The 13,009-nt window shown below is 39.0% G+C and overlaps 1 pseudogene; it reads right to left on the reverse strand.

Moving 5' to 3' along the window:
• Window positions 1-766: 766 nt before the first annotated feature.
• LOC140942224 (beta-1,4-N-acetylgalactosaminyltransferase 3-like) lies at window positions 767-6,834 on the reverse strand (annotated as a pseudogene).
• Between the last annotated feature and the right edge of the window lie 6,175 nt (window positions 6,835-13,009).

Below are 13,009 nucleotides of genomic sequence, written 5' to 3' on the forward strand. Positions count from 1 at the left end.
CTGCGCCCTAATTTTTCGCCCGGTCCCCACCATCTGAACGCCTGGAACAGGCTAACGTACACGCCAACTTTTTACAAGTCTGAAATGTCATACGTCTCCACCACCCAAGTAACCGTGGAGGGCGCGGGTTAGGGGGTGGAGACATGTAATATTTTAGACTAACTTTTTACTAGTTTCTGACTTTTTTCCGGGCCCGTGCGCAAAGCGTAAAAAAAATCCGCCTGAATAACATGTGCGACATAACAACTTTATAAACGAGAGAGAGGTGACTGTGTCGTTGAACCACTCTGCGAGCTATTGTGACATCAAATACCAACTTAGCCAGTCATTTCTTAGGAGAAGCCCCCTCCCTCCTGACTTCTATTAAGTCATGGGATATCTCAACAAATACTGTCAATACTCCACTGGCACTCAAATCCAGTGTGGACAGATTCTACTTTTTTCGAACTCTAACTTGACCAATTTCTAACAATGGTAGAATGTAAACTTAATTCTTTAAAAGAGGCCTACATATTCTAAGTTCATACCCCTTTAATTTTGGTAATAATCTTAGATAGATCGTTTTCCCTCTATTTCCAGTTCACTGTCAACGGCGATGTCGATCACTAGTCTCGGGTTCAAGTCCTCCCCGCCCCACGTTTTCTTTTCGAAAAAGTCATGTGAATCCTCTATCCTTTTCTTGTTGATATATAAGTACTTCGTTCTTTCTTTTATTTCGATTCTAGATGAAGCTTATTTATGTGTTTCAGTCCAGTTTTTAACTGGTTCAAGTTGCTTGATTCCACATTCCCACTTTAGTGTGATAGTAATGGCAAATCCACAGACATCGTTTTCGCTCTATTTTTAGTCCACCCTTGACGGCGCCGTCGATTATGTCCCAGTCCTCTCCGCCCCATGCTTTCTTGTTGAAAAAATCCTTTGAGAATCCTCCAAAGTTGTCCCAGTTCTGTTTATACATTGCTACTATGCTATAGCTCATAAGATACCAGTCTCCTTTGGGCAATGCGCTACTCCCACCACAATTTTAAAACACCATTTGAGGAGCGCAAACCGTCTTTCCTTTGAAACAGTGCTAAAACAAAACAGAGAAATACTTACATGTATTAATGAAAAAAGAAAATAACTGCTAGTCTAACGCCTTTCATGCGCGCATTTGTCAGTTTTGTGCTGCGTGCTATAAAGAGAACGAGCGTACGAAAAGGCTGTAGCTAAGACAAGCTTGTAAGCAGGTGCCGCACATGTGCTGCTGCTCTCTTGTTCGAGTTTTGAGTTGGCTTCGCGCAGCTTCTGAATCCTACACTGAATTAAGAGCCTTTGAGCAGTATTAAACTAGCCGAACGGAACGTAGCACGTGCGGTTATTCTACATTATATATTATTCCATACAGACTAACTGCATTGCGCCTTTTTTCTACAATGTGTCGAATTATTATCTCAGCCAAGACGTTTACAAGAGAACGTGGTTACACAAAAACATTTACGTTCCCCTTTCTTGCCGCTTGGGTGCACAAATTTCCCTTAGTAAGAAAACTATGTGACACCTCGCAGTCCAGCTCAAATATATTCTGAACCATATATATGGTGTCAGATGTTTAGGCTACCCCTAAAGGGAAATAAGGAATTTGTCTTATGGGTGTAGTTCAAAAAAATTGCCCCTTCTATGTAATGGGCTTAACAATAACTCCTCACTTAGTTCAAAATGTTCGATTGGGGAAGGGGTAGGTGGGAAGCTTCCCAGAATCATATACTGATCTGAGGCACTAAAAAATACATGAAACACACACACTTACAATAGTTCTCATAAACTTCCGGCTAGACACCCTTTAAGGTCGCGATAAGGTAATATATCACGACATTTAATTAGGGGGAGGGGGACGGCTATTTTTCTAGCCTCCCTTTCCCCACCGCTATTAACCCCGGGGCCCGCCGCATCAGTGGATTTAAAACTACGATAACCGCCCGTAATTGTGAGCCCGCGATCTCGATGTTCTTACGAAAACATAGGAGACTGTGAACAGTCTACAATCGGTGACAAAATTGGTTGACATACTTCGCCCTAAAGGAGTTTTCTGACGTTTTACTGACTTCAAAAGGAGAAAATCAAGCTTTTCCTCCCCTGTTTCCTCCATGCAATTTTGTGCCGCTGTTCGAGCTACCAATATAGAAAACAATAAACACCCCAACTTTGAATGAGGATTGTCGCCGATTGTAGGTACTGATGAACAAAAGGTTTTTGGTTAACAAATTTAGTACAACTTTTGGCTTTGTATGCATAAATAGATGCAGGATGCAGGAACCAACAACCGTGTTACCTTTAGCCAAAGAAAACAGCCGATATTTGGCGACGGCACCGGTGGTTTCTACACCAAGTGACGTCTAAGAAACGAGCGCAGAAATTCCATACTGATGACCTGTCACAACCCAGATCTGGGTACTGCTTCTGATTGGATGAAGCAAATTTTCAACCAATCAGAAGCTGTACACAAAAGTGGGTACTGTGCGTCATCGGTATGGAATTTCTGCGCTCGTTTCTCAGGCGTCATTTCACGAGGAAACCACCGGTGGCGTAGCGAAATGTGGGCTGTTTTCTCAGGCTGCAATTCGCCACTTGCACATCTCCCGTAATGCACCTTATTTGCCGCCCAAAATTTTTCATAACCTTTGTTTTTCATTTCTCCTGTGTATTACAGCCGACCCAAGAGAAATGGAAAACAATATGCTTAATGCAAAACTTTGGGGGACAAATAAGGTGCATTATGGGAGATGTGCAAGTGGCCAATATCTTTCAAGGATGCACTGAAGTGAATTAACCAATGGGCTCACTGACCTTGCGTAAATCATTCACCATCTGACTTCCAATATCGAGATGTAGATCTATGGTGACGAAAATGGCCTCCGGATTCAAAATTGATTGTATAGCTTCACTAAATGACTCCACGCGAGAATATCTTCCAGGTTTTGCAATGTATTTTTAGTTCTTTAACGTACTTCTTTGGACTGCCTGCTTTAAATCCTTATCCGGGCTATCATAGTCGTAAATAACCACGTGTAAATGTTCATCTTTTGTTTCCCGAATGATTTTTTCAACGTTCTTGATAAAATGGTGGACCCATCGACCCAGGTTATTGGCCGTGCGATTCAGATAGACATCCACTGTCCTGTTCCACTGCAGTCCCATGGGGTAACACAAATACCCATTTTTGTCGTATGGCTGAAACACATATTCTTCGAGGTTAAAGTTCTTTTCGTCCATCAGATCTTTAACAACAAGTTGAAGAAAGTATCTGCCTCCTTTCTAAGGATCATGTTTCATCTCTACGCCCGTAATAGACTCGAGACTGTATTTTCTGCATCAAAAATACCATACAGAAGAAAATAAATAATCATTATTTGTTTTAATGACATCAGAGTCTTATCTATAAGACGGTTTGAGCGCTCGTGCGCGTCAGCTTTGCTCTCATCAAGCTAGCACTTGCTGGCTAGCGCACGAATACTAAGCTTTTGAACTAAAGAATAAAATAAAATTCATCGTAAAATCTCTGCCTTAAAACTGATTTATTCAACTAATTTTCTCAGTATTATCTATTGTTTGACCTGGAAATTTACTCAGAGTTCACCACGGAGAATACAGCTACTTAAAAATTTGTTCGCAGTTTCTGTTAAAAAAGGCTCGTGTTTATACAAGATCAGAGAAAAGGATGATATAGTTGGCCTGTAAGCCACTGGAAACACTTGTTTAAATTCTTTGTTTCTAGAATTGAGGGTCTCCAATCGGGTCCTTCAATCCTGTGAATACGACCCAAAATTTCGTGTAATCCCGTAATCCCGGGTGTTATTTTGGCATCCCACACCTCCCAAGCATACTTTCAATCCCGAGACTCGCCCTCGATTTTGCTTTCAAATCCCAAATCCCAAATCCCGAATCCCGAGCTTCAAATAAGGGAAATCCCGGGACCCGAAAAACCTATTGAGGACGCTGAGAATTCACTACTTTAGAAACGAAAAGGAAATTGGTTAGGTATCCAATGGAACGGGCCTTAGTCGATCACAGGCAAACCACTTTTTCTTAGGTATGTGGCTGGGGTTCCCATACCATTAGCACGGTGAACACGTGATCAATTTTCGTAGCACGAGTTGAAAGAGCATATTAAAATTAGGTAACCTGTAAATTTTCAGCTATATGTCTCAAAAGTAGCGATAACAACGGCCGCCGAAAATTAGGATTCGTATGAGAAAAGCAACTCTGCGTTTGAGTGGTTTTCCATACAAATCCTTGTAAATTCTAACTTTTTAAACTGTCGTTAAATCTCTCCCTTACCGATTTAAAAGCTCAAATTGTCTGTTATGAATTAAAAGAAGATTTAAACCCCGAAATGCTTAAGGAGATATTTCATGACAGTTAAAAAATTTCGAAATTTACAAGGATTTGTATGGAAAACTATGCATACGCGACTGTGTGGCAAAAGTTGTTTTTCTCATACAAGTGCTTTTAACCTTTGGCGGCCGTTCAGGTTTCCTAATTTTAATATGTTTTTTTCAGCTTGTGTTAACAAAATTTTTCAAAAGTGATCTGTTTTCGTTTTTAGCGAAAGTTGATCTCGTGATCACTGTCATGCAAGTGGCGTACTCTCCATGTTAGAAGAACAATCAACTTACCCTGGGCAACTTTCCTCAAAGGCTACCACATGAGCTTCTCCATCACTCAAAGGCTCTTCAGCCAAAATGGGGGCGGCCCGCTTGGGAGTCAGCCCTTCTACTGTGTGTTTGGAAAGGTGAAGGTTTAGTGCACATGTCTGTAGACGCTGTGATATCGGCCGAAGTTCTCTTTTTTCGCGGGATCAAGAAGATAACTGGGTCCATATTCGCAGAAATTTAACGCCTTGCTTACGTACACACTTTCAAACGTTGGAAGTGTTTCTGGCTTCATGAACCTGTTACTGCTGTTTAGCGTTGCCAGTGTACAAGCAAGCACATCTGAGCTTTATCACTGTCGTTTTTATATGGTGAGAAAAACTCTCGTTGTATAAGTTCAAAGCCAGTTCTATCCGGTCTTTTCCAAGCAAGTTGGATTAAACTTTGTCCTTCACTTTGCCCCCCACGAGAATATATTATCTCAACGTAGTTTATGTCCTGAAAACAATTTAACTCGGTTAGTGGGAAGTTTGTGATCCACTGTTCCAAAACCCATTGCAGTTGTATTTATAGGTTTGGTGTATTCAATTTTCCGTCCGTTTTTCCAGTTATGGCTTGAACTTAACCAAACCTCGGCAAAATACATTCGACGTAACGGTTAAAAGATACTCGCCAGTACATTCGGCTGAGGAAAGCCCAGCAACTGCAGACCATCAACCTCGCTGGCTGACAAGGAGATGTTAACATTCTTCACCAAGCTTTTTTTATCAGGTGCCTTGAGAAAGATTGGAAAGTTCCAAAGTTGTTCAAGACTTTTCAGGCAGTTTTTTCCCACGTATATGTTGCTTCAAACCCTTGGACGGAATATATTCAGGCCTGATTTTATCCTCTGAAGTAGTAAAGTTGGTTTCTGTAAATTCAAATCCTTACTTCCAGTTTCGAAGAGATGATCGATTGAGTTGCCATTAAGAATTAAGAAAACAACATTAAAACTTACAACTGAAACACTGAAAACTAATAGCAACAGCCTCAAAGTTGTTATCTTCGCCTTTCTAGCAACGCAGGCAATCTGTATCATTTTGTTGTTGTGGCAATGGCAAGCGGTGTTAAAATAAATATGCGTATTTGTCTTGAGCATTGTTATAAACGATCAGGCTTTCAAGCAGTATTCCCAGATGGCGATTGTGTAATTGTGTTGCTTTCGTTTTGTTTTATGATTTTTCTTCTGAATGTCATTTGCATAAGTTGAAGGCATTAATAATTTAAAAATATAAAATGTGATGCTTTTTTAAACAGTGATGTTCAAAGTTCAGGATGGAACTAGTAGCTTAATCTACTTTGGGCAACAATAAAACTGACTAAAAATCTAAGGGAATCTAAAAGGGAAGATTAGTTACAGCCAAAATGCGTGTCACACTAAATATGGCCGGCCTAGCCCTGTAGCTACTAATTCTTGCTTAAAAAGGCAACAATCATTTTAAATACAGAAATGCCAATGAAATGTTTAACATTTCTTGAACTTTATAAATACCCAGTCAGCTCTCTGTATTTTAACGGAACCAAACTCAGTTGTCAGTGTTGTTTCCACTTTCACACCAGTAGCGTAGCTCCACATTCAGACTGCACATTGCTTACAAATACACCACGCCTGGAAGAAAAACAACAACAACAACTTAGGCCTACAAATTTTCGCGCTTTTTAATCAAAAAAACAAAATCCGCATCTAATACTCAAGAAACGCGGCTTCGGAGTTTTCGCAAAAATGAGTAAAATTACGGTAATTCTTACAACTTTCAGCGTGCCTTTCAGTTAAAAGAATTGATATCTCGTGTCTATTATTTTTTTTTTCATAAATAAACTCCTCGATTATAATATTGGTACATGCGGGTAATAGTATAGTAAACCACTGCCGCCTCTTTTTCCGTAGCCTGAACGGAAAACAGCTGACATTTCCTGACGCAAAAATGTCGGCTGCTTTAATCTCTCAGGTTACATCTCTTTGAGGTCCCTTCCACACGTATCCGGATATTTTTGAGAACGGAGATCTTTTTCTCCGTTTTCAAAAAGATGCTCATCCACACGTAGCGTATTCAAATCGTTTTCGCCCGCCTACACGAAAACGCAAAAACGATGGAAATACGATAGCATACCTTATTGAGCATGCGTCTAGCACAGCATCACGCCAGCCATATTGGTTTACCATACCAGTAAAACGGCAGCTGCCAAGTTGGTGTTCTAAACCAATCCTCTGGTAGTTGAATCTTTTTCTAAAAACGATCATTTGTTCCAATAAATTTGCATAGCAGCTGACCACGTGACTGAAAACTTAACTGTATTGGTAATCATACGGAACACAAGTTCAATTTGGAATTCATTTGCACGAGTGTAAATCAAGATACCATTAAAAAAAAAGCGACTCAACCATCTTTTCAAGATACCATTGTTAACGTTTCAAGAATAAGTTGTAAAAATGAGTCAGAAAAGATTAAATTCTTACCAGTTAACAATGGGCCCCGATTAAGGGCCTTTATTGTTGCAATGAATGATGATTATGTGTTTTATACAGGGCTAACATCTGCTGAGGCAAATGGCTATATACATATACGTCTCCAGAGACCATTTCAAACACACGCGAACTAGCCTCTAATCGAGGCTTATGTAAATCAGTACAGCTTATGGAAAAAGAAAACTGATACAACTGGTGATTCCTTGATTCTAACTCTAGTTCCATTTCATTAGTTGGAATGAGTGGTCTTTCAACTCTTTCACTGCCAGAGTGTTTGATGGAGTTTTGTAAGGTGACTCTAACTTTTGAGTATCGGTAACCTATGATGTGACCATTCAAATGAAAGCTCTCTGCCTGTACTTACACATGGTGTTATTTGTTTGTCAAACTTTTAGAAAATAAAATTTGGAAATTCGGTCGAAATTTGCCTTTGGCCACATTTGGCAGCGAAAGTGGCAACATCTTCATTTAACAGATAATTCATCACAAAGTTTGCATGTTTTTTTAAAAAAACTCATACCACCCTAAGCTCTTAAAATAACAGTCACTCGCCATGATACATATAATTGTTTTAGCGACAAATTTAGAAACAAACAAGAAATGTCAAAGAAAGGAAACACTACAAATAGATAACAAAACAAAAGACAGCAATATAGAGTAAATAATAAACTGAAATAAATACAAGAGAACATGATTGTAGTGCCAACAGAGTTCCATGGACCTGAAATTGAATCCTATTCAATAAGCATTGAAGAAATCGACTAATGATCCAAACAGCTATGGGTAGAAGCTTCTGGAAGTAAACAGGCCTAAGCTTGAATTCGACTGAACCTTAGTTACCATGACGGACGCGGAAAAGTTATTGAACCAAAGACAAACACTGTTTAATGAGCTGTTGTATTGGAACGTATCAAAAATGCATTCATTCTTCAGTGGTGAATGCGGAAATTGGTGAAAGGACTACTCCGTTCTTACAAGAAATCACAGGAGTCATTCACCTCATGGTACGCTCTTTTTCTTAAGTTCAGAAAATCGTTTCAGTTTCAGGTCTCTTAACAGACTTAGCATACATATTAGAGTACCAAAAAATAAGATACATTAATTTCAAAACATACCTTAATGCAATGAGCTTTGAAGCGGGAAGACTTTTTCTCTATTCATTCACTGCTTGTAAATCTCTCATAATTAAGAATTGTCTTCCGTTATACCGTTTCGACAGATATCAAGGTGCCTCTACATATACTTAAATAGGAACTGTCTTTTAAAATTTTTCATGCGGGCGGTTATACATTATACATACACAAGAGCCATAATATGGCAGTAACACAGAGATATAGAAAGCATATTTTAAGTGAACCAATATTTCGTATAAGACTTTATACACTGTTAATACAGCCGTTTTAACTGTGATATTCTGCATTGTCTTTATTTGACTGGCGATGCCTACTGCGGGAGTTCTGATTTGCAGTCCATAAAATTTGCAAAGTGGTTACAAAAGAATTATGTTGCAATTCAAATTCGAGTAGTTCTATTTTAATTTTATCTTTCATATTAACGAAAAGAAAAAAAATATATTTAAAACGACGGTATTAGAGCGAAAAGTGGTAATACTCTTTGTCCAACTACTGAAAAATTCGTAAATTGAAGTTGTGACCAAGAGGCTAGCACAAGTAACCCATATCGACCCTCATTTTCATATACCTTGATTTAATACAGAAAAATCCTTATATCACACCGAAAAAAGTTCTCTTCAACGCTCTCTTTCAACAATCTGAGAAGATTAAACTAGCTAATCTACTCAGTGCATTTATTTTTATCTATATTTGAAAAAAAAATTCTTAATCCTTTCCTAGAGCCAATTATTGCTTAAACTTTTCCATTTCAATTTGGTTAAGCAAGTCTGTGAATAAAATTCCCGGGGCCCCGGAATAAAATTAAGAAAACGTCGGTTGTCATTTCAGATGCTACATTTGTTCTTAATGTATTTTTCGATGTGAAATTTGTGATAACTAAGAAAGATTCAATTTTTGCAATAGTAAATGGAATGTAAGTGTTAAATACAACTTCACGTGGAATGTGAGTATGCTTTTTGACTGTGTGATGTGATGCCCTTAAGCTCTCTAATGACATCTGGACAGGATTTGGAACCGTGCTATGACATTGGTACCATAGAAAAGAGTTACGATAAGAAACAAAATACTAGAATACTCTTTTAAGTCATCGATTCCTGATTTCTGGCATTTTTAATGACACAATACACTGATCCACAATCATGGTGTAGTAGTTAAGTCATCATCGTACAATTTGCATTGTGTTATCCGGTTGGCTTGCCTAGTTAAATAGGAAATAATCATGATAACACTCAAAATAAACAACACAAAGAGCAGAATGGTTAAAAAGTTATTTTAAGGAAAACTGCTCTCTTGTGCTTGCTCATTAAATTCACTCCGCATTAATATTGAGTTGCCGGTTCCTATACCGCAATTGTTCGTTAATTGCCATTACGAAATCAAATTTATTTAGTGAAGAGGAACGAATAACATTGATCAACTTTGTTTTGCTCCTATTTTCTCTATTGAAATTAATAAAGTAAAGAAAGGAACTACCTTGCAGTAGGCGTTTCTTAGGAAGACACTTCACCAAAAACAAAACGAGGGTATGTACGTCGGATATATGGGTAAATACGTAGTACCACACATGCATGAAATAATAAACATACCGGTATCATAACTCATTTTACATAATAGAGTAGGAGGATGAAACATCAAATTGATATCATTTTTTGTTATTCAAAACATAATAATGATATTAAAAAATATGAACAATTCGTCGTCGCTAGGATTGTATTTGGAGAAACTAACCACAGTTGTTGACTAACCTGACATTTAATTTTCCCTTAAGTTGTGAACGAATGAGCCACTTACATTGCGGTCATAGCAGGCGTTTTATGTCACAGCGGAAAACTCAAGCAGACACACTGTACTTCTATTTGATAGACAGGTTATAAAAGCGCAGACAGAGGTTATACTGACCAACTTACAAAAAGTTCGTTTTAACCTTTTGTTTTGTGGAACATAAGGAACATTTTTTATATTGGCGTTAAACTCCGGGCACGTCTATCAGACTGTATTTCTAAACGTACTGTTGCGATTGAATAGGTTAAAATTTCCAGTCAGGTTTGCTTCAAATGATGGCTGAAATTGTCGGTGCCAAAAGAATTTTAGTCTTTAATTTGCGGAAAACACGTAACCAAAATTTCTTTAGTTTAGGCGAACTGAAGACTCCACCCGACTCCTTTTTATTGCACAAACTTTGAGCGGAGGCTCGGCACAATGCCCGAGAAGCCAATGCATCAGCCGCGTACGTTGTTATTTTTATCTTCCGCACTATTTGCTCTGCGTCCGTGAAAAAAGGAGGCTGATCGAGGACTTAATCAAGTATAGCCGCACTTCACTGAGCCAAAGTCACTAGTGTGACGCAGAAAGAGCAGAGCCCATAGTCAACATCGGTACAATTCGGACCATTGTTTACAAGGATACAGCGTGGCCGTAGTTAGAGCGCTGAACTTGCCATTTGGAGGCCCCGAGTTCAAGTCCTGCCCTGACCGCTAGCTGGATTTGTTCACGGTAGTCCTGAGTTCTAATCCTTGGCCACCCTTGTAAATAGCCAGCTGGGTTTCCTCCGGCCAGTTGGGATTCTTAACCCTGATAAGTTTGATTTGACTTATTTCTTTCAGGCATTTGCTCGGCCCCACTAGGATTAGTGCTATAAATACCGCCGAGGGTAAATAACGGAATTATTATTATTATTATTATTATTATTATTATTATTATAATAAATGAAAGTGACGTTAATTTAATACACAAGTTACATTGCAGTGACTGCCATACGAAAAAGAAACCTTTACTATGGAGAAATAAGTCTCAGGCTGATTTACATTGTATTTTAGGGATTGTTTGTTTGCAAATTTTCATGCAGATTATTTTTTCTGAGCGATTTAAGTGTCGAGGAGACGTTTTTGTTTAACTAGTTCATTTATTTCTTGTATCCTACCTACTGTTATTATTCACTTATTAATAACAACCCTTTGTTTTATTTTAAACCTGCAGATATCATTAACCCAAAGAGATAAACGCTGAAAAACAAGAAAACAACGTTCTTAAACAAGATTACTATAGCCTTTCTTAAAACATGGCTAGCAAGATGTATATTTATGGTTTTTTAACCGCTGCAAGTATCGTTCTTTTTTTAACAAGTAAGTAAATGTAGTTTTCTTGTACACTATAGGTCTATTACTTCTTAGAAGATATACCCCAAAACAAGCACATACTTTCTGAAGGCCTGATGGATAAAAAAGTAATCGATAATAGATTCTGGATTTTGAGACGCTTAAAGTAATCAAAACAGCTTATCGAGCAAAGCTCAAAGGTTGATAGCTTACCCCGTTTTGTCCACAGATAGTCCAGACACGTCTTTAACCCTGGAACATCTGGTGTGGTCACCTCAGGCATCATCCCCATGAAAAAAATTAAACGTGTCTAAAAAATAGAAGGAAACCAAAAGATGAGTCCGATGTCCTGATGGCACCAATTTTCATAAACCTCTCATTGTTAAGGCATTACAAGACCTGATTTATAGTAATAAAAACATGCCTCTAGTTATAAGCGGGACAACCAGAGCAGTGATTGAGTGACAACAACGCATTCACGTTTATTCCAAAAAGGCGCAGGAAGTCTACTCACGTAGTTTTACGTTAGATATCCCCGTATCTGGAAGACACTGTCACAGAACTTTCGTCATAAAAGCTTTGCTTGAGTACCTACAAAAATAAGTTAGTGTTAATTCTTAAAAAATATAGACGACAAGATAGACTAAAATGGTCTTGGCACTTACCTTTTGTTCGACAGCGCCCTCAAGACATTACATTATCCAATTCGCTGCTTCCTAATTTCCTATTTATTAAAAGCTTTACTTGATTTTTATAGCTGGGAGGACTACTGTAAGAGGCCACGTCCTGTATTGACGTCCACCAATTTTGCTCTATTGTATTCCAACTTAACAGTATTTAAAACAAGACATACAAAAAACAACAATGCGTTGAACTTGGATATTTGCATGAAATACACTCTGCATGTTTAAATTAAGGTTAATAAAAGTTTGGCTTGAGGAAAAAAACAATGACCATACCACTCAAAACCTCAACAAAAAAATAACAAGTAGTTTCAAAATTGACAAACAACGAATCCTAAATAAAAAGATTCTTAGAATTATCGACACTAAAATAAAACATTCTATCCACTTGAAAATTCAATTTCATAATTTCAATTAAAGGTTCCTCAACATCCCAAAGTACTTCGCCCACTGTGTCGCCAAGTATCTCGGCCTCCACCTTTGACAGCATGTCAGCCAGCGCGTCCACCAGTGCCTCAGCGTCCACATCGCCTAGTGTGTCGTTAAGTGTCTGGGCCACCACCTCAACTAGCGAGTCAGCTAGCGTGTCGATCAGTGCCTCGGCCTCCACATCGCCTAGTGTGTCGCCAAGTGTCTCGGCCTCCACCTCAACTACCGAGTCAGCCCGCGTGTCGACCAGTGTCCCGGCGTCAACATCGCCAAGTGTGTCGCCAAGTGTCTCGGCTTCCACCTCACCTAGCGACTCAGCCAGCTTGTCGACCAGTACCTCGGCGTCCACATTGCCCAGTGTGTCGCAAAGTGTCTCGGCCTCCACCTCAACTAGCGAGTCAGCCAGCTTGTCGACCAGTACCTCGGCGTCCACATTGCCTAGTGTGTCACAAAGTGTCTCGGCCTCCACCTCACCTAGCGACTCAGCCAGCTTGTCGACCAGTACCTCGGCGTCCACATTGCCTAGTGTGTC

This window comes from Porites lutea, chromosome 6 (genome assembly GCF_958299795.1).
Source record: "Porites lutea chromosome 6, jaPorLute2.1, whole genome shotgun sequence".
NCBI classification, from domain to species: Eukaryota; Metazoa; Cnidaria; class Anthozoa; order Scleractinia; family Poritidae; genus Porites; species Porites lutea.